Consider the following 22,200-nt stretch of genomic DNA (forward strand, 5'->3'; position numbering starts at 1 on the left):
ATTGCAGTTTCTTCGTCACAGATGCAGAGTCATGATTAAGCAGCATACACACAAATAAGCAAATGAACAGGTCTTATTTCTGTCACTGCATTACTACCAGATCATGGAGATATTAACAACTGGAACATCCAGTGATGATGTAAGGCAAATTTCCTGAAAAGAATTCAGCCATACATTTTACTACATTATCAGCTTAACTAGTATTGAGAAAATGTGTTTTGTTGACTGGAATCAGCACGTGATACATAGCTTGATAGTAACCATATCAATTTCCTAATCAGCACTACTTAGAGTTGACAGAATAATGATAAGCAGTGCAGAGAACAGGGCACACACTGTAAGGCACTCTGTAATATTGAGAAAGAAATCGCTCTATGCTAGAACGAGAAAAAAAAAAGAAAAGCAGACAAGTTTCTCAATCCATCCTTTCACTCACACATTGCAAGTGCAAAAAGGATATCCAAGCATCATTTGCCACATGCTAAAAAGGTCAACTTTTAGAAAATATCATTTTTTGTCACACTCAAGAATTTTGCAAGTATAAGAGAGAAAAAGCTGTAATCGAACAGTGGTATATAACAGATGGGCTGAATTTCACTTTGTACCTCTAATAGGAATGACAGTTTTCTTAAACTAGTAGTTGCCATAATGAAGTTCTTTACAAATACCAATAAATGTATTCTTACAATGCCCATGTGAGATGAGAGAGTATTGCTAGTATTACTGCAAGACAGGGAACTGACCTATACAGGATAAAGATAAATCATCAAAAGCATCAGCTAGTTAGAAAATCAGTTTGAGAAGCCTGCAACCTCATGCTACTATGCACTTCATATGTTCAGAGAAGAGTACACCCATTAATTTCAGCTGCAGTCAGGAGCTGTTCAACATTTCTGTCCGTCAGGCCTCCAGCATTTCCTTTCAGTTATCCGGATGGAGTGAATTGTGAATAAAACATCTAGTGATGAACCATGAAAACTTAGATTTTTGTCACCTGCCCACTGTCACTAGGAAGCCTATGGCACAGAAAGGCAGGAAGAAATCCAAGGTAGAGGCAGGCATCTTCCTGTGGATGGAGTTCAAGCAATTTAAGAAGTTGTCATCCCCTGCTGTTACTCCATCAACAGCTAAACCATTTTATTGCCCTCATAAAAACTCCTACTCTGCTTCAGCACAAAGTCAGTTGGCTTAAACTACCAGCAGTTAATGTAACTCAGTTGTGGAGGCAGACACCTCCAGCAAAAGGGTAGTAATGAACAGCTGGTGGGTAGTAACTTCTAAAATTGCTATACCGACTTTTGAAGCCTCAAATGCTTTAATTTTTTCTTCCTGCATTTTCCTGCCTTAGCCATCATATAACTTCCATTTTCACCATATATGAGATAGGCATCCTACAGAGATCAGCATATTTTTTCTGTGCATTGCTGGTTTGTTGTCAGTGCATAGTCCCTCCTGTGCAGTGAAGGAATCAGAGATCTGAAAAAAAAAATAGTATGTGATCATAAGCTAAAGACTGTGCTACACTGTGTACACTCAGGGGGAGCAAATCAGTGTTACATTAGGTCACCCTTGTCCCTGGGTGGTTAATTTGGCTGCACTTCAAAACAAAAAATACCATTTCTCCATACACTACGATTTTTTTTTTTTAGAAAGCATGCCATAGTGTTTCCCCCTTCATGGGGGAGTGCCCTGAGTGGTCCTGAAGTGCACAGCAGCCCCTCTGGGGCACAGCAGCCGAGGAGCACCCAGACCAGTTCTCCAAGGGGACATAGACCCGATATAGCACAGGTCTTTTCTCCTTGCCCTAAGAGTGGAACTGAAACTAGGCTGTGCACCACTTTGTGGAGGTCCCACTAGGGGAAGAGGAAACTAACACTTAACCAGGGAAATGAACTATTTAACTACAAAGAAATCCTGGACCTAAGGAATTATGGAGTTAGTTCTCACTGCTCTTAAAGTCAGATTTTCCTTATGCCACTGTCCCATACACTTGCCTTCAGCACGCCCTTGCCTCACTCTGCAGTGGTTCTTCTATGGCCTTGTCAAGCTCTACCATTTTTTAAAAAAACCCACCCTTTTCACTCCCCTATTCCTGCCCATCATGTCCTGGATTTTATTCCTTGTGAAAGTTTGTTTGTTTGCTCCCCCAGCATTCATCTCTGGTCAAAATGATTCCTCACAATCTGTAGTAAATACTAGAAGCCCTGTAAGCAGATGCCCATTCTGTTTATGCTTTCATATGATATCGTGATTCTTTTATGTCTTGCAGCTTGAAAAATCCACATTAATAACACATCTGTAGGGTTATAGAAGTACACCTGAAAGTGCCAATTCACTTTCATTTACACACTATGCTGCAAAAGCAAAAGGTCAGAGGCAATAGAATGAGAAAGCCTGAAATGTTGCTTTCAGTTCAGTCTGCCCTTGTCTTTTCAAAAGCCTAAATTTATTATTATTCCCTCACACAGCAGCCCTATGGATTTGTTTGTGTTTTGCATTGTGAGCTTCCTATTTATAGCTCTTCCCAAGTTTTGTCATTTGCCTTGCTTGCAGAGGCCAACTGTGAAAGCTGGAATATGCTTCCTCTGTGGAGCAATTGCAAGAGTAGGTTAACATCATGAACACAATCCCACAACACATCTGGCAGTGCACTACAGGACGTAAGTTTGTTACTTTTTTGTATAGGGGAGGCCTTTAGGAAATCATCACAAAAGTACCAAAAGATGGCATCTGGAAAAACAAAAAACAAACAAAAAATGAAAACATTTCCCCACACACACCTTCTGGTGAAACTAAGACAACTGAGAAACACAACGAATGGAAGCAAAAGTTTTTATGTAATAGGTGATTCCAGCAGGTGGGGAATTAAGAAAACCATCAAGTATCATGAGACTTAAGATAACACTGTGCGGATGGCTGAAGTGAGCAAGGAAGGAATGGGAATGACTCATGTGCTGCACAAGCCCTGTTCTCTGTTAGCACTATACTTACGCACATTGAGTTTATCTTATGTATTCTTTGTTACTTTCCTTCATTCTGTCCTGCAGGCTGTAAACATATTTGTTATGAAAAGAATAAAATTACATAAACACTGTGTGATGCCCCTGAAATCTTGCTACAAGACTATTCATCACCTTCACATTCTCATCACAAAGGCAGTGCAGCATTTGTTGTTATTAGATAACACAAGAGAGAGGAAAACAGAAGAAAAAGAGAGACACAACACAGAATGAGGTTGGGAAAACGGACAAAAGAAAACAGAAACATGGTGGTGGGGCTGGAGGACAAACAAAAGAGGGAGGAAACACAGACACAGCAGACTGATGAGAATTCAATAACAGTCTTCCTTTTTTAAGATATATTTTCTCTTGCCTCACTATTTCTATTGAAATAAGGTTAGGCTTTTGAGTAGTTTTGAATAGTGCGGTGGTAGTGATTATTAAAACAGTCTCATGAGTACTTTTAGCCAAATAGTCTTCAGAAATTCCTGAATCCCTTTTGTCAATTCAATGGGAATTTTAATTGACTATTAAGATACAGCAATACACAATAAAGTCATTACTACACTGCTGCAGAAACACCAGCAAATATGCAGTCGACAGAAAAGGCGATTCTTTTCTGTGGGTTTATCAGAACTGCTGCAACAGCATAAACACCCTGGAGCAGCAGTAATTGAGGACATAGAAGAGCTTTTCAAATATGCTTTCCAAATATGCTATTCCCCCAAACATAAACAACACACAGACAAAGTCCAACAGTTAGAATATTAATCATACATGGGCTGGACAGTTTCTGTCTCTTACTGTTGTATATATATATAATAGGTCATATTTTGCTGCATGATGTGGGATGACGGTCTGCCTTCCATGGGTTGCACACACATATAACAAAGGGTAAAAACTGCATTATTAAGTGAAATTGCTGTGTGATGACACTCAGTCCCTTTGAGCATATTTGCTCCCTTTCTCATTTCCAGAACAAATGTCCAGTAATTGCAGAGACATAAGAAACAAAGCTTCTAGTGCTCTCAACTCCACAAGCTCACAGGGATGGGCTGAACCCTAATTTTGCTAGAGCCCTGTCTCAGTTGACAGTTCCTTCAATAGCAAGTTCTTCCGAACACCATCACAGACAGGAATATGCCACGAGCAAGCTTTCTCACACACACAACACAGAGGAATACAACAGCGTGTCAGCCATCTTATCAACATTGTACCAAAATCAGTTTGTGACTAAGGTCAGTAAAGCTTGCCATGATTCTGCTGTCCTCAGTGAAGGATTTATACCACAGTCGAATCCACAGTAAGTTGTAAATACAGAACTTGCATTTTACAGAAATGATGAATTTGCAGGAAAGCGTGTATCACAAAAGTACATTAACAACCTGAAATTCTATTTCTGGAATATGCATAAACAAAACAGCATTTCTTCATGTTGCATTTGTACTGAAGTAGCAAAGAAGCAGGAGCCCTTCCATTTAATTGCAGATTTGCTCGTTAGACGGCAAACATTTGAGAAGAAACCATGGCAGACTCTGTTGATGAGCAGCACAGAGACCATACATAGACCAAAAGCAGGATGAATATTACACACTGCTCTTTGTCTCAAAGGGCTTTATTAAAAACAAAAGCATATGAAGTAGCTCCTGAACTGGATGATGTTTAATTGTGTCCTCTTGGGAAGACTGTACAAGGCAGACTTGCTTGCTTCCTTGGTAGTCTAGAGGGACCTAACAACCTCTCAACAGATTCCCTTTGGTCTAAGAAGCTACTGCTGAGTTGCTGGACACTAACTAAGACTTAGTGTCAAATTAGGTTTAGTTGGCTCTGGATCAAGTGCAATTTTGTTGACAACTTTTTCATACTAAAAGTTTTTTTTTTTTTTAATATAAAGGGTTCAGTGCAACAGCTTCTTCTAGATCTACATTCTCATTAGTATAAGTGTCTGAGCATGCACAAACAGCAGGCTAATGCTAGCAAATAGTGTCCTTTAAAACAACAGTATCTCCAACGGGCTTGATTGCAGTGAGATTAGTGACCAGTCTGCATTACCTTCTGACTTTCAGGAAGCCAAGGTAACTGCTTCCTTTGAATTTGGTACAGTCCAAGGATTCTTGAGCCAAAACCAAAACAGGTACTTGGGCACAGCACTGAAGTGCTGATCCCTTATAGCCCTTAGTTGTCTACAGCCTCTGTTCTGTAGGCAATGTATAGGCAAGGAGTGAGAAGAGTTGGAAAGAAGAAAATCCACAGTACCTTTGGTAGTTAAGTAGCACGTGAAAAACCCCAGTCAATCAACCAATCAAACAAAAAAAAAAAACCACATGGGACCAGCCAAGTTAAACAATACGAAGCATCAGTGGAAAGGATGTGGCTTAAATGTTGATGCTGCCTCAGTGCAAATCCAGAGTTTATCCTGGGCTAGCAGAACGTGTCCTTCGCTTTGGGATTTGCAGACCAACATCTGTAACAAGATCAGCTATTTATCAAGAGGACCAGAGGAGAAAGAGCAGAGCCCTCCTCTATCATCCCTGGTTTATTTCATGGCTTTATAGTTAGTGCCAGAGGGGGAAAAAAACAAAACAAAACAAAAACCATGCACCAGACAAGCATGAGACTTTCTTTAATGATTAGGCACCCACTTGGAAAGAGGTAAACCAGGCTCTACTGACTACTTGGCAGAAAATGGGAGAAAATGCTTGAACAGGAGGACCTGACACTCTTGGGTTTATGTTGTCAAAATCTTTTACGCCAAGAGGTCTCAGAGTTATAGCCTGTAAACAGCATGATGCTAGCAAAATCAGTGGAGCTCTGCTCACAAATACTAGCTGAGGATCTGTCCCTCCAATTATTTATGTTCATTGTGATATGGTAACAATACAGTACATTGCTCTACCACTCCATTGCCTTAGACTGATCTGTCAGATGTTGGGAAATATGATAAAAGAAGCAAGATGAAAGGGAAAGGAAAAGCTCAAATGAGCTTACATTAAATATTCATAACTGGTAGTAATTACAAACAGAAAATAGGAAATAAAAAATTCCTATTAGCAGAAGTGATTATGAAGTGTCCAAATTATCTATGTGCAACTCCCCCTGAGGAATTTTTTTGCATAGATTTTTGTTGCTAGAGTTTGAAAGTGAGCCAGTCTTTTTGGCCTATATCCTCAGTCAGACTTTGCTACATTATTTACCTGTTATATAACCTTAGACTAGTGCAATAAATTACTAGCAAAAGAATCATCTCTATGCCTTATATTTCTACTTTCCACTGAAAACTCTGTCTACAGTAGAAGCAAGATAGCATCTCAACTGTGGAAAACTCCTAAACTGTAATATCTATCTCTTCAGATGTTAAATATGCTTTTTGCGCATTTGTAAATTGAACTGACTTCAAGAAATTGGTATCACCCTTATAGAATTAGGGTTTTTTATATTATTTTTACTTATCATTATAACTCAAGCAATCCTGATTGGCCTTTGTTAGCTGCTGCTAACGAAAATCTTTTTAGAAAGCACATGTTTAAAAGGTTGCTTTTCAAATATAAGATGACAGAAAACCAACAACTTTAAAGACTTCTTACACATGTAAAAATTATATCCATTTCATGTAAAAAGTGATGAATATGTTAATTTTCTGGGAATTATCATTTTTTCAGCTACGCAAAATCACATTTATTCCATCATGTCTATGTTTCTGTGGTGTAAATGCTCGTGTTGCTTAACCAGCGTTAAATACCAGCTCACACAGAAGAATGAAGAAACGTGTCCAAGAATACTCTTACAGGCTAACATACGCAGAAGAACCACAGTATTTGAATCACATCCACTACAGAAGATAAGGTGTTCAGTCAGATCAAGTGTGAAGAAGTTTGTTGAACTCTAGTATTAGTTTTCCGAGCCATATTAGTCCTGTTAAATTACAGAAAACTGCAGCTAATTCTCCCTGTTATTCCTTTCAATCATGTTAATGTTCCCATAAAGAAGCTTCCCCTTCCAATATCAAACATTGGTTCATAGAAAAAGACATGAATTATACTTCCATGATGAACTTGACAGTTTTTGCCATCTGAGCGCTCCACTCAGCTTTGGAGACCACAGTAGCCTTGTTAGGTTTCTAAGGCACCCTAATTACATACATTTGAGAGTACAGAATGCTTTAATTTAAGCCAGCACACAATCAGATGCTGTGCTTTCACAAATATTCAGAAACATCATCTGCCAGGATCAAGAGTAATTGAACTGATATCTACTGGGTTTTATCTGCAGCTTTGCTGCATAATATTTCATTTTCTTTAGAAGGCTTTAACACAAAGAGAGAACATGCCTAGAGTCCCACAGAGGTGTTTTGACATTAGGCTTAATAAAGCATGAAGAACTCATTAATAAATAATGTTCTGCTAGGCTAACAAATAAAGCTGAATGCATTGGCAAAATTCAGAAGTAAATCACATCATGCATGCGATCAAGCTACTTGTTAAAATGATTGCAATGGTCCCACTTCTCAAGCATGTTTGGCTCAGCCCAACACAACACTGAGCAAATAGAAACACTGCAGCATAAATGCATGCACTTTCAATTACAGTGTTACCTGTCAATTTTTATTTGCACTCTGTGAGCCTGAAGTGTTTGTAAACAAGCATTCATGACACTGACAAAGAGATATTTATATATTGTTAAGCTTTGCTGAGACAGCATGGCCGTCTGGCGTTTCAGAGGAAAAGACCTTTCATACTCACCTAGTTATGCCTAGTCCCATTTCTGTGTTGAAGCTACAGGCTTGATACATTTTACTGGGGACACATTAGAGTTACAGTATTTAGGGATGTGTCAATATTTCCACATGTCCTTGTTTTCCAGGGTTAAACATACTGGCAAGTTTTGAATCAAGGTCTGGAGAGGACTACTGGCTGCTTGAAGTCAAGGACAGAACTCTATTGACTTTGGTGGCAGCAGGATTTCATGTGGAAAATGGAGGAAGGTTGTGGCAACTTTAGAGCTGAATTCATCCTCCAGCATGATGCCTTTCTTAGTTAAGTGCCTAAGCTGGGAGCTGAAGTCACCTTAAACTCCCTCTATAATCAAGGCCAAGAGATGAAAGCTTCCAGAATGTGATTCAGATCTGGCTGCTGAATACAGAATCAGCTTAAAATGAGCAAGTTCTTAATTTAGCAACTTCTGTTACATACTTACGCTTGTAGGCAGGCAAACTCAGTCCCTCCAGTAAGGCCAAGGAACAGATTGTACAGTTCATGTTTGGACCCATGAGATCTACTCAGCTGGTTAGAAAATATATGCATATACATATATATATGTATAGGAAAAGTTTCCATATTTTATTTTTGGCTTATATTTGAGTTACAGTCATATTCTAAATGAAGTAATCATGATTTTCAAAAACAGAGACAAAGAATCCAAATTCAGATGCCCAAAACTCCATCACAGCTTCTGTAAGCAAGGGAATTCTACATTCCTCTATGCTAGTTCACTGTCAGTTGTAAGTAATTTAACTATCTTGGAATGATTGTTGATAAAAAAAAAAAAAAAGTATTCCATGCCATATTTTTACTTTAAAAAAAGGCATATTTCAGAGTGCTTATAAAATGAGATTATTTTTCACACCCAACTGAGATGCCAGATTCCATGAGTTACCATGAGTACAAGGATCAGATGAAGCTATAAAATCTTCTAAAAATGAATTAAAAACTCTGATATATTTGATGAGTAGCTATTTAGGAGGAGAAAACTCATATTCTCCGGTGATGTAAAAGTCCTCACTTATTTCTTTTAAAGAGTCTATTTTAACAAAATAGACTTCAAATCCATGCCATTTTTTAGGATGAGAAACATGAGATTGAGAAAATAATAATAATAATAAAAAAAACCATTGCATCTGAGCCATAAATAGGGGTGATTTCCATATGACATTTGGAATTTTACAAAAAGGGATAAAAGTAGAAAAAAATTCAAGCTTTTTTTTTTTTGAAAAAAGGACAGCTACATATTTAAGCTGTTCAGGGATCTGAAATGTTAAATAAGCATTTGTGATGTGGAACAGTGAGCAGAGGTGGATAAAGTGCATGGCCCATTTATTTTTCATATTATTCTTCTATCTACCAATGAACATCATTTCCACCCTAGGTAACTTTAGAATACAAATGCATGCACACAAGTTAGTGGAAATTGAAACAGTGAAGTTTTTCGGTGAATATGCTTTCCATATGCTAAAAGAAAAAAAACAAAAAAAACCCCACAGGAACATTTTCAAAAGTCTCATAGCTCCATAGCGTCTCCTGAACTGGCGTTGAGAAGCATCATTACTTTTGAAAATGAGGGACATGTAAATTCTAGAATCCACTCTCTGCTCCTGTTAAATTTTAAGTGTAAAAATAGTCCAAAGAGAAACCACCAAAACCTGGAATTATCTATTGACTCATGAGGACATAATCATTAAAAAACAAACAATCAATAAATAAAAATCCAGAAATAATATGAGCAGCAGGGATCAGAAATCATTTTTAAAATTTTTCACTGTTATACACTAAGTATGTTTGAACAGTCTAGGGGCAGTGTTGACTGTCCATCTCCTTTTTGCTTATTTACCTCAAATTCTTAGTAGCACAGTGGTCCAGCTTCAGCAGAAGGTTTTCCTCATAGTCTGTTTATTAGGACTCTCACCAGGGAAGTAAAGCTCATAGGTCTGAATGTCTCTGAATGACAAGGTGACCCCAAGCACCCACATGCAGCATATCTTTGCTGCAAACTAGGCAAAATTTGCCCATGTTCTCAAATGAATAGCATTGGACTACTGTGCTTAATTTGAGAATGTTTCAGGGTCAGGTCAATGCAGAACACAAGATTTTGCAGTTACCTAGCTTGTGAGATCTGAACTGCCTTCGGAATAAGAAAGTTATTGGGATATTCAGCACAGCCAAGATGGCGATGCCATTAGGTTATGTGTTGACAGAATTTGAAATGACCAACCTTTTTTGATATAAGCTAAGATACCTATGGACCCTCAGGTGCTAAAGGGTAGCTTAAAGTTCAGGCTTTTTTTTGGTTTGGGGTTTTTTTTTTGGTTATTTCTGTTTTGTAGTTACCATATTAGACTTCTTTACCTAAATTCTATTTGCATGGTGCCTGAGTTCTCTACAAGCTTTTTAAGATCATGCCAATAATCCAGAAACATATATAAGGACAATAAAGTTTGCTCTCAAGGACATTGTTTTCATTCTGAAATAACTTAGTGTTACATGACATAGGACAGCAAAATTAGATCATAAAGTTCTTTCCATTATGTTTATTTACATAGTTCTAGAAGTCTTCATCTACAAGCTGCAAAAGAAAAGCCAACGTTTGTTTATGGAAAGCCTTATGCCTATGTGAGGGCACAGCTTATACTTTGTCAAATATGCCATAACGGATATTCAAATAGCAATATGTGTACATTATCATGTGATGGAATGGCACAATACACAGAAATAAAAGGAATTACTTAATGGAAAGAAGATATTGCTACCTCATTGCTATCCATATTCATCCACAAGGAGAAAGGAAAAAAAATCACAGAATGGTATTTGTGCCACTGTATGAAAGTCAGCTAGAATAATCAGTCAAAAATGGTGAGAAAAAGAAAGCTATTCTAATATTTTTCCTCTTACATTACTAATTTAAAAGAAATTTGCAATTAAATGTAAAAAATTGTTGAATATAGTTCTGCTATATTTGAAATATTAAACATTGTATTTGATACAGTGTGCAATCACTGTTAAAGCAGGAGATTACTTTGTTAGGCTCATTAAGATATTATTTTTCTTGATCTCAATCAAGATATCAAGATAATAATAAATCGGGGAAAACACCACCTTGTATCAGAACAGTGAGAAAGAACCCAGTAAGCATTTGGTGTTTTATAGTAAACACATTTTGCTGCTGAGTTTGTAATCCTATTTAGGTAAGGAGGGAGGATTTAGACTTTAAAGTAACAGTTAAAAATGTAGAAAACCAACCAATCAAATCAAGAAACAAAAAATTTCCCCTAGCAACCCAGCATTTTAAAGACATTCCTAAGATCTAAGAATCATCTCAAAGAGAGAGGAGTTCCTGTGACTGTCCCGGCAGATGGAAGCAAGCCATTTTGCACTGCACTGACTCGAGAGTAAGAGGAGGACATTCACACCCCATCTTCTGGTTTTAAAGGACCACAGCAAGCAGAGGCTGATCAGTAAAGCCTTCTGGAGTTTGCTGCCCTTGGCTTCGTGGAGCAGCCGGCTCTGCAGGGATTACCAGTGGCAATGGGACCTTTGGGGCCAGGAGGAAACAAGGCTGAGGTGAGTGGATCCCAAAGTGGATCTATCAGCCGTCCTTCCCTAAGAGGATCTGGGTTACATGAATGGTCAAGGAAAAGAAATTCCCAAATTTCTCTAAGTGTCCCATGTGTCCTTTTAGCTGGTCAGACTGCAGTCAGAATTTAAGATAGTACCCTTAGGATTCGAGTACTGAAACTGGAGAAATTCTGCACTGTTTTCATGCCTTCTCTAACAAGCTCTGTCTTTTAAGTCCCCCTCCAGGAATAGATACACAATTTAGGAAAACAAATGTTTTATTCATGATAGCAATAAGTATAGCACAGTTGCACACATACCAATTGAATAGTAGTTTTGCATTTTTAATTTTATTTCCACCAATAACTACATGTTCCTACACGTGCTTCACAAATGTGCGCTGAGTTTGCCACACAGCTTCTAATGTAGATCATTTTAAATAGTTTTTATAATGCGAATGACGGTGTGATAAGCAGTACTTCTGGTGAGCCAGTGAAGAGACTAGATGGAAGGAATAATCAGGAACAATTTGTTCTAGGGATGTATTTTCATTGTGAGGAAGATTAACCTATAGCTTTAGCGCTCCAGTTCATATATACAAAATATATATGGGAAACATATATATTGATTCTATTACTTTCTCAAAACTTCTTCCTGTCTGAGATAAACATTTTTCTGAAAAATCTCTACCAAAAATCAAAAATATGCAGTCATCAGTAAAAAAAAGAAAAAAGCTATTAACCTTTATTATCATTTTATTCTTGCCCACTCCCAAGTATGTGCATGAGGAAATACAAGAAAAATATTTAGAGGAATGTGTCTTTCTTAGTCACATCATGACTTACTTCAGGAAGATTATTTGAAGCTTTTGTATATATTTTCAGTTCTACCAATCAATTTTAATTTCACTAGGCTACTTCTGTAGTACCTTGGCCCTTCATAGATGAGGGATATTTGTATGGTGAGACCTCGCAGCATTTAAGTCACTTGTTTTTCACCTTCCTCCTACCAAGTGTAGAAGGCTTAATGTAAGCCAAGTTCTTTGTGGAAAGGAGACTTTGCAGTGTGTAAAGACCCTAAAAGCTCACTGCATAACCAGAAAACAGGCATTAGCCCCTTTTCTCTGAAGCCCTCTTTGCCCAGAAGGTTTTAATTTGTTTCCTCTAGAACCTGACCATGTGTGGAAAATGAAAAAGTAATCATGGATATCCAGAGATCCAAAACCACTGACACATTTGAGAACAAGCCTAGTGTTTTCTATCCAAAATGCAAATATACTGGGAGCCTCTGAGATGCTGCAGTTCAGGAACAATGTTCTCTTATTATGAAGACTGGAACATCCCTGGGTGCAATGACTCAGATCAACCCCTTGTAAAATGTGGACAGATCACTGTGGCTAGGCCTTTGTCTGGGAGGGATGGAAGAATTTTCTACAGTACCAGAGGGAACTTTTTTTTCGCTATCTCCTTTTCTAAGCTTAGTAAAAAGCTAAGAAAGGTTGAAAAAACCCACAAAAAATAAAAAAACCACCCCTACATTGCAGCTTCTTTAATTAGAGTGGGAAGAGTTCTTCGTTCATTCTCAGGGGCCATAGCGCAGTAACATGCTTATCCACATCTTTTTACAAGGATGTGAATAGTCTCATTGCAAACTAAGGCTCAAAGGCACACGCCTAGGAATCTTGCTAAGCTAACTATCTGGATCATTTCTCTCTTTCAACCAGTATCGTCTGGATCTCACCCAAGTTCAATCTGAGCCACATGCTCTTCTCCAGGAGCCACTCTCCTCTAGGCAGTGCAACATCTTTGTAATGGCTCTGGCTGCATCTGTGGAAAATGAGATATACACTTGGGTGTCATCTGCAAAGCCTGCAGCAGCTTAGTCCCTTTCTGAGCAGTCTCCTGAAAGTATTGGAAAGGGGTGGAGGGGAAGGATTTATAGCCCTATGGTAGAACTGCAGGTGTTGGATAATGGAAAAGTAGAATTTTACCACTGCTGGTTTTGGGGTCCTATTGGAATCAGGTTTTGTGTCTGCAAGATATACAAGATTGGGATATATTCACTTGGCACTTACAGCAAGAAGAAAAGATAAATAATTCTTTATCAAAGCCTGGAATTATAAAAACAAAAAGCCTGTGGGGCTATACAAAACTTATTAAAAAATGTTTAAGGGAAGGGGATCTGTGAGGAACAAGGGGGTGGTGGGGAATAGAGAGGAGGGGGGATAAAAGGAAATGGTTGTGTGTAAGCAGTGGCCAGTCAGTTCACCTGTCTGATCAAGCCCTGTGGCTGATCACTGCATCTATCCTATCTTATTGTTATATCCTTTCTTAACTATATTCCCATGTAATCTCACTCTCTACCCCGCGTGTGAGCGCTGTAAGGTCTAGGTGCCAGCAACTGGAGAGACACGAGTGAGTCAGCCTGGGTCAGTAACTGGTGTCAGCCCATGAGTGCCTGTGGCAGTCTGTGCAGCTGGCCATGTCCATGTCCATGTCCAGTGTGTGTATGTGTATGTGTGTGCATGTGTGTGTGAGATACACACTCAGACTCACTACTGGTTAAACCTGCAAACGGGAGAGCAACATCCGTGTCCATTGCCCTGGGACGCAGAGGTCCCCAGACACACCGGGGTGGGCTCCAGCGGCTGAGCAGAACAAACTCCAAGCCCACTGGAGGTGGTGGCCTTTCTAACATCCCCAGCAAACACAACCAGAGGAAGCTGAGTGGATGATGCTAGCAAAGGGAAACACGGTGCCTTATATAAAACTGTCTGGATACAGCAGACAGAATGATGAATAATTTTTCTTATTCCAATGTATTTTGATCACCTTGTATTTTACATTTAATTTTACTGTTCAGAAGACATTACTGAGTGAAGAACAGCTTTACTTGATAATTTTCTTGTTTGGTAGAGCTGACGCATTAAAAAGGTTAATGTACTAAATTTACATTATTCTAGACTGATAATTTCTTACTCTACTCTCTCCTCCCTTATTCTTAATGTCTTTAAAAAGAAATGATATAAAACAGAACTTCTTTTTGACAGTTTGAGTCGAAAACCATACTTTCCCTACCAATTTTCACTCTCTACAAGCTTTGCCATCATAAACCACTTTGCATGTATTAAGAAGGAGTATTATATTAGATGAGGCAATTTAAGTGTATCCCATTTCACTTGGTGAAACTAAGCAGCTTTGCATTATAACTAAGTTGACCTAATGAGAATATGCTTGCAGTGTATGTTACCTGAAACTCAACTTAGCTAGTCATTCAATACTGCAACCTATGAGTTTGCAAAACGGTGGCAGGAATCCTGCTGTGAGGTAGACAGGAAAATTATTATAACCTGCATTCCTAAATTGAATGAGTATTTTGCTCAGCAGAGGCCTCTTGACTGCAAATAGTCTGAAATTACATCCTGCTGTTTAAAATATATATTTTTTTAACTGAGTAAAAATATCCACATTTCTTTAAATCAAATACCTTTGAAATCATGTGTGAGTAAAATTACTGAGAAAGTGAATGTTGCTTATCCTTCACTTTCTATGGTAATAACTGTTTGGTATTCAAATTTTTGATAGAAGAGACAAAGTGCCCAGAATTTATGGTTTTATACTTTGATCTTAGTTATTTAATTATCAGCTTAATAAAGCTTATCATTATATTGTCTTGTTATTACTTTTTCACTGAAATAAATTCCATGTTTACAAGTGTCTTATTTTGTACAGAAGGAAATTAATATGAATATATAAACTGAATCAGCTAATAGATATGATGGCAAATGGAATTGTAAGCCAAAACATGTATGGAAAGTATATGGGAAAAACTATATGAACATGAGCAAAAGACCATGAACTAGCAAGTAGACATAGGGAATAAACTTCCCTCACAACAGAATAATGGGAAACAATTTCATCCACGCTAATTCTTTAGCTCAACTGAAAACTAGAAAAGGTAACAAAAAAGAAAAAAAAGGCCCCGAGATAAGTCTCAGAGGTCACTGTAGTTGTCTGAACAATTGTGTTTTACAATGTAAAAGCAACAAATACTTCAGGATAGTTTGCATTGTGTCCTGCCTGAATGCCCAAAACAAGAAAGTGGAGGGTTGGAGGGTTTAGCTTAATCTCCTAAAATTCTCGGTCCTTTAAGTAGCAGCCAGTTAAAAGGTAAAAGATAAAGGAGGGCACTGGGACAACTTGTAGGGACAGCAGTACTCCACAGCCAGAGTCAGCAAATGCTCTGCCTTTGCAACAGGGTGCCATATTAGTAAGTTACACAGACCAGGTCTCCTCCTCTTCCTGGGAGTGGCTGGTGACCCAGCACAAGCTGCACACTGCTGAAGTCTCTCCACCCTGAAATGAGGTGGCTGGGCTCTTAGCTGCCTCCCAGAAAGTATCCCCAGCCCATGCTGTTCCCTTAACTGTACCTTGGCGTTGCGTGGGCCCATGAGAACGGGACAAAACAATACCAGGGAACATGTGAACAAATCCTAGCACGGATGAACAAGAGCCAGGGCTCAAACCCACATCCAGGTCCTATTTAACTACTATGAATATACAGATACAGCTTCAGATTTGCTGATGAGGCATAGTGGTGTAGAGGATGAATGGTTAGCTGAGTTTGCAACATGGTTCTCAGCAGAGAGCCAGCAAAGCAGGCAAGGGTGATGACAAGGGCAGAGACACATCTTACACATAACCCTTTTTCCAGAAATTAAGGTGCCTTATGTTGAGATGCAAGTCTGTTCCCACGTAGGATTGGGATTCACAACTCTGACCTATGTCAGAATTGATGGATATATCACTTGTTTTTTCTCCTCACAAAATATAATTGATGGAAAACTTCTCCTTCCCCGCACATTAGGTCAATCAGACAAGACAGGGGAGGGCAGAATTCATCATTCCTCATGTAAGGGAGCTCTTCTCCCAACCTCCAGGAGGCCACTGTAACCTCCTGAACATAGTCCATATGCTGTAGGCTTAGCAAAAAATCTCCAGGACTGATTTTAAATCTGTGGTTATGTCAAGCAATTCCACATCATAAACTATCAAATCTTTTATTTTTCCTTCTTTACTAAATGAACAAAGTTTATTTTCACTTAACAGACTAGGTAATTATTTCAGTATAATCACAAGTTATTCATTTATATCAAGCTTATTTCTTACTTTTAGTACCTAAGCTTCTGGCAGGCCTCATAGATAAACCTAGCCGTGCTAGCATTTCTGCAAAATGGGAAAAGTTAGCCAGTCACAACATTCATCATGGACTAATTAGACAGGTGAAACTACTGAATTTGCAGCCATTCAGAGAATTTAGCTCATTTATTCTGGTTTCTACTGTTCAAATAGATATATCTGTTACTTATCAAAGAAAGTTCATTCTCCAGTCTGTCAAATAAAATGCATAATGTTTTAAGTAGCAAGACCTACAGAATCCTTGAAGAATAAAACCTTTTTTGCATAATTCTCCATCTAAAATTATAATTGGTATTAATGAATGTGTCCATTTATAATAAATGTGTACTTTAGTAGCAATACTGTAAGCAAAATGAAAGATATCTAAGATCTTTCAGCATGACCTTCTCCTAATATAGCAAGACTGTCAACAGTTGTATTGAGTTCTAAGAACCTGTAATCCTGTACAGTACATATTTAACAACCAACATGAATAAAGGCTACACAAATCCCCCAGGCAGAAGTACATACTTACATACATACATGCATACAATGCACCATAGTGGAGTTCACAACACTTTGTCACTACAAGAAGACCTGTCTTAGATCATTTGACTGACTTGGTTTAAAGCATTCTCTCAAATGTATATGTGGCATCAATCACTGTTTTATCAACCTGGGGCTATGTGCAAGCAACAGAATTGAAACAAAGTCTGCACCGATTAAACAAAACAGTCTTAAAATTTCAGGCTTTTAAATAATACACCAACCTTTGTGTCCTTATGCGCATCCAGAAAATCCAGTACATCTACCTTTGATCAAGAGCATTCAGGAAGAATATAACTCATCTGTTCCAGTATTCAGTCCCAAGAAGTCTTCAGGGATTACTAAAAAGGCCAGTGAAGGGATAAAGCAACTCCAGATATGTAGATGGAAATATCAGACATCGCCGAAATGATGTAAACCTTGTTGAGTCTGCACAAAAAGAGAAGATGTTTGTTACATATTTGAAGAAAAAGAAGAAGAAAAAAAACCCCATTTCCATTCCATGTTTACATCTGAAAAGAAATCTTGTGAAGTAGGGTCCAAGAGGTCACACTTGCAAGCTGAAGGTCTTGAAAATATTGTCCCAATACCTCATAAACATTGGCAGCCTGGAATCTGGAGCACAGGTTAGGGAGAAAGGGGAAGGAAAATTACAGCAAACGTGCTTCACAATAGCCTTGGACAAACCCTTTCCTAACAAAAGAAAATTGCTAATCACACATATTTTTAATTCGGCTGCAGGAAAAAGAATGTTAGATTTTTACAGGCAAGAAATATCCTACTACACTTTCTGCTCTTACTCTGTTGCCTTTTTTGCCTTGACATTGACCAGAAATTTATTTTACAGGCATTTTGTAAATTGCTGAAAAAACTACCTTTACAAGGAAAACAAACAATGCCAAATCCATCTGGAGTAAATGTTACTAATGCTTAGCAAGGATTGTCTTTTTCCTGTTTTCTCTATAAGTCATGCATATTTATAATCCTACTATGCCTCCATGTTGAAGAAACGGAACACAGATACAAAAGTGAATATGGTATTTAATTGTAACCCCTGTAATACAATTTCTGGGTTTAGGCATGAAAAACCATCTATTTTCTTTCAAAGTAAATCAAGCCCCAAGCATTTTGGAATATAACTAAGCTCTTAAAATCATCAATGCCAATGTAACCTGCCAAAAGACATTAACTCAGTAACAATTCCGTTAGTCAGGAATTAAAAAAAAAGAAGAAGAAGACGCAACAAATTCTGAGTGCAGAAACAAAATTAAATCAAAAGGCTTCTGCAGAAACATTAGGAGATATGCACCTGCTTGAGTTCCTTTCAGTACGGCCAGACCCTAACAAGTGCAGATGTATTTATACACTTTAAACTTTACATTTTGTTGTTGTGTGTTTGATGCACCAACAAAGAAATGTTGAAGTGTACAATGAGGAAACTGCAGAATCTGTTACAAGTCTAGGAAAATATGGCCATCCTTTATTTGCAATGGGAAGTCTTCATTAAAATAATTTCATCCACTTTACATTAAGTACTTACGTGGCTCAATAGCAGTTTACTTCTGACTGCTATTGCCTGTATGATAGATGATTTATAATGCTGGATTATTCATTTTTCCATCAGAAACATTTATTTATTAATAATTTATCAGATGAATGGCTTCTGATTGAGCAATTTAAAAAAATGTAGGCAAATCAATGGCCAAGGACACCAAGCAATATATTATAATGATATAATAATTCAAGGTTATGCATTAGACTGAACTGATGATGTCCCAAAAGCCCTCTTTCAGCAGCTCAGTTTTGTAGTGTAAATGTTCAGCAAAAATAATAAAACGTATTTCAACTATGGCTCTGTGAAATCCTGCTGATTTCATGAACAGAATCTTTGAAAACTAACAGGGTGGCTGCAGGAAAAAGCAGTATACAAAACTTCACTGCAAGTTCAGTGCACAAGTTCTCCCTAGAAATGAGCTTAGTTACATGAAGAAGAGAAATGAACTTCTATCTCTGCTGTGTGAATGGGACTCTGGAAATCAGAAGGGCCTGGTTCCTCTGACATCAATGATATTTACAGATAAAGATTGTATGATTAGATCAAAACAGTATTTTTCATCACACATGCGAGAAATGGACAATGAGGGAATGAGATGTGATAAGCCATTAAGAGGAAGCTCTTACAAACTCTTGCTTCATCACAAATAAGTCATACTCTGAGTTAAAGAAGTTACTGCTAAACTGATTACGGGAAATAAAATGTGTTTTAAGGGCTGTGCTCTGACAGTCTTCACTGCCATTGATGCGTTAGAGAAGAGGAGGGGGGATTTGGAAATGCTAGATGTATTTTAGGCATCTTGGTGGAAAACAGAATATATACATTTCCCCTTTTCCCTATCAGAGGGTAATATGAGTTAAACAACTTAAAACTTTTCAAGGCAGCACAAGCTCCCCAATAATAACGTTGTTAGAAGTCACAGTATTTTATGGGTATTCTGTCATTGCAGAATGGACTGGTTTCCCATCAGACTTAAGGAAACCAGTCAATAATGTGTTGACAGTATGTAGACTTATTTATAAAATGGGTACTGTTCAGTTTGAACGAGCAAAAATTCTGCCAAGAATAGATTCTTTTCATACTTGATAATAAATAGGATTTCTCTTCTGTTATGTGATGAAATCTCTTATTGATTATAAACAATAAGTCTCAAGAATGACAGATCTACCAATAAATTCAACAATTCGACACCTAGAATATATGCAAATATCAATATATGCAAGTTTAAATAATGATTACAAATGCCATCAATTTATTTAGTCTAAACAATGTAAAAGAATACATGCAAAGTGAAAAATCAAATTAAGTAAGGGAACATCACTACTTTTTTTTTTTGGTTATTTAATTTTTCATTAAACTCTTTGTGTTAATGAGTACACTACAGGTTTTCTTTTAGTGAGTGCCCATTTTTGATGTGCATTTATCCAATGTATCTAATACTAGGTTCTATGGCGAATGTATCCTTTCAGACTATATTGGTTTCATCGTTTTTTCCATGTCCCACATAAGGGCAAAGGGTAAGGTAGTCCCACTCACTTTTATATCTTTCTCATCAGAGAAAGACCCCTTTCAACAGACTAACTGTTTCTCTGCTAAGTGTGCTAGTATTAGTGTCAACACTATTAACCGGTTAGTTGTGTGACTGTTGTCTCACATAAAGCTTCTAGCTGGTTTCTTCATGTTAGATACACCCAGACTTATCCAGGGTCTCTATCAATATGGAAAAAGTAAAATTCTTAGGGATCAAAACAGCTCCTGTGTGCAAAGCTTCAGCTTTTTATCCTTGAATTGCTGCTGGGTCCTGGTCCTCTGACCATTGCCACTGCATCACCTTACTTTGCTCCCGGGCTCTCTCTTGGAGTGAGCCAGCTGGTTCCCCCTGCATGAGACCTGGAAATCTTTTTGGCCACAGTTTGCTCTGGGGATCATCCCCTACGGGTAGTAGGGACTAGACCTTGCCAGGCTTGATACCTTCCATTCTATAAAGATCTGTCAGAGTAACCCATCCAGCTGTGGGCCTCAGAGTTTCCTGCATGCCCTTATGATGCATACTAACACATGCAATACAAGTCCTTTGCATCTAACTGCAGGCTGTGGTTTAGTTCTTACATAATTTCAAGCACACTGAAAGGAATGAAAAGCATGAAAATGCTAGTTATTGCTCAGGGACATGTATATGCTAAATACTGTCAACACCAAAAGGAAGGGCTCCGCTCAGTTCAGCTTGAGTTCTCACACTAGGAGCCAGGAAGCTCCAGAGCGCCACTGTCAGCTGCTTTAAAGAGGAGTAAAGTAATGCTGTAGAGGTGAGTGCAGAGAAAGTTTGCTCTCTTTGCTGCTTTCCAGATCTAAACAAAGGGGCCAGCAGAAGTATGACATATCTCACACTTGACTTAAAAGGAAAGCCAAAGGACTGGCAAAGGTTTTATCTGCCTCCTCATTATTCTCATGGCTGCTATCTTTCCTCTGCCTTTCTTCCATTCACTTAGTAGAATGACAGGAGGAGATGAGGACAAAACGATAAAGAACAACCAATGGATGTAGATGTTTTATTTGTCCCTCTTAAGAGAGTAAACCCCTCACTCAGCCACTTGATGATTTAAAAGCGTTTCAAAAGCTTATTGACTTCAAAGCAAAAGGTATTGACTCATTAGAAGCTATTCAGGAGGAGTCACCTGCGCTGCAGAAGGCTCTGCACTGCTCTAGGCTGAGCTGCTTCCCACCGCTATGTGGGCTGCTGGAGCCTGCATCAGTGCCCTGTATTGTGGGCTGCAAGCATTAAAACCTTATGTTAAGGTACACTAATTCATTAGATCTGGTGAAAGTTGTGGGTTTTTTTATTTTAGTAATGATTTTGAGGGAGGCTCATTGCCTTCTTTGATCCTGCTGGATGCATTTTTTGTGTGTTTAGGACTTACTTTAAAAGAAAAAAAATCTGATACAAACATATCAAAGAGGAGAATCACCTGATTCTGGAAAGATAAAATTTTAAAAAAGAAATATTCTAATTGGTGTTTTTAGATCAGACAATAGCAAGCAATTAAGGAATCGTATATTTTAAGAAATGACCTCCTTTTTCTTCACAGATGAAAGTTACTCTCCCTCAAATAATATGCAGTAAATGATCAGGACAATGCTCCTAGTACATTGCAGTGTAAAATAAAATAAGTTAGCTTAAACTGTCAGAGCTGAATCATACACACCGCTTCAACAGAATGAGATGGAAGACACTAAATCTCAAAGGATAGAAGTGTTTTTTTCCCCTTAGTTATCATTGTGATCTCTTGCAGTAGTAGCTACCCCAAGTAAGTCTAAATGCCAAAAACCTTTCAGACTAAGACCAAAAGAACAATACTTTAGAGGTTTTAGTGTTATTTTGATCCCACATTCAGAAATGATAATTTAATAATTGAATAGTTCTTACGTACGTCTTTCTAAAGTATTTAATGTCTCAGTGTTTTAGCTGACAAGTTGAGTCAGGTATTGAAAAAAAAAAAAAAAGTAAAGGTGAACAAGAAGCAACCAATTGTCTATGTTTCCTTCCAGGCACTACTGACAGCAGCACAGAGAACAGCTACAGCTACTTCTGTGGCAGTGAA

General features: G+C 38.0%; 1 protein-coding gene across 5 annotated transcripts in view; it reads right to left on the reverse strand.

The window, feature by feature from the left end:
- Positions 1–22,200, reverse strand: part of HS3ST5 (heparan sulfate-glucosamine 3-sulfotransferase 5) — a 194,196-nt gene that overhangs the window by 76,971 nt on the left and 95,025 nt on the right. For all 5 annotated transcript variants that reach the window (XM_026123501.2, XM_026123499.2, XM_026123502.2 and 2 more), the window contains one exon: positions 17,271–17,475. The gene's annotated coding sequence lies outside the window, so the exon portion shown is untranslated. The remainder of the gene's footprint in view (positions 1–17,270; positions 17,476–22,200) is intronic.

This window comes from Dromaius novaehollandiae, chromosome 3 (assembly GCF_036370855.1).
Source record: "Dromaius novaehollandiae isolate bDroNov1 chromosome 3, bDroNov1.hap1, whole genome shotgun sequence".
In the NCBI taxonomy this organism is placed as follows: Eukaryota; Metazoa; Chordata; class Aves; order Casuariiformes; family Dromaiidae; genus Dromaius; species Dromaius novaehollandiae.